Here is a 1223-nt window from a genome sequence, read left to right as displayed (position 1 = left end):
GAGGGGGTGAGAGGGGGTCTGGACTGCCTCTCATGAATATATTGAAAGAGCAAATGGACCGGAAGAGGTGGCGGGGCCGCCAACTCATACGGGGCCCTTTACAGGCGGCGAGAGTCGGCCTGGCGGCCTGCTGCTGCTGCTCCCCGCTTACGGTCGCGCGCCTATAGGGCCAGGTGACTTTTAAAAAGAATGCTAATGAAAAATAATGACGGAAGGAAAAAAAAGAAGAGAGAGATCGTTAATCAGGAAATGTGCCGTGAATAAAACCGTCAGTGCGCTAATAGGCTGAGCCGAGTGCAAAAGGCTTTTACGTTCAGCGTTTAGCAATGTAATTATTCCAACTCTAGCCCTGCCCTGAAGAAACGTTGATGCGTTTGCCGTGAAATTCTTTGTTTTTAATCATTCTTCTTGTTTTTTTGGAGACACTACTTTTGTAGCACTCATCACATTAGAGAACTTTCATTTTGTAATCACTAATGTCTGTACATATAGTGATGTGAGAAGGTTGGGGGATGGGGGGATGGGGCAAGCGAAAACAATAATACTTGCTGTTCTTAGATCATCTAGAAAGTACGTCCGTATTTCTCAGAGGCATCGGGCAAACTACGAGAGCTACACCGAGGGAACATCAACTCCGAAATTTCGTGTGCTGTGAAACTCAAATAGTGAATATCACTGAATAATCACTGAACATATCGACTGAATATCTCTCGTGGACCATTAATACTCGAAGTTGGTGCCCTCTCGAGCTCGACGCCTGCGAGACTCAGAGAAGCCACCCCGCAGTGCACGCATGTGTGACGGGTCGCGTCACTTGTTTAACCGATTCGACACTGGCACCTTGGCGCGCAGGCAACCCTTTGTACGCTCTGCCTCGGATTGCCGATGGATGGCGTTGCCTGTGCACAGCAGCCTAGGGACCATCCATAAAGTACGTACTTCGTCGGAGGGGGGGGGGGGGGGGGTCACCGAAAACGGACGCTGATGGACGACAGGGAGAGGGGGGTAATAGGGTGTCCGGACGTCCGATTTTAACTGTACAAAAACCGAGAAATTAGGCAAAAATTGTGCTGTTTTCTCAATTTGCTTCACATTCTTTGCTCCCATTGTGCCAGTAGACCAATTCTCCCCTCAAAAACATATTCTTTGTCACCTCATAAAGAAACTGATATTGTTAATTTGGCGTAGCCTTGGTGAAAATGGACGTCCGAAGGGGGGGGGGG

Source organism: Frankliniella occidentalis, unplaced genomic scaffold (assembly GCF_000697945.3).
Source record: "Frankliniella occidentalis isolate FOCC.00 unplaced genomic scaffold, Focc_3.1 Scaffold74, whole genome shotgun sequence".
Taxonomy (NCBI): Eukaryota; Metazoa; Arthropoda; class Insecta; order Thysanoptera; family Thripidae; genus Frankliniella; species Frankliniella occidentalis.
Note: the sequence above shows the minus strand (reverse complement) of the source record.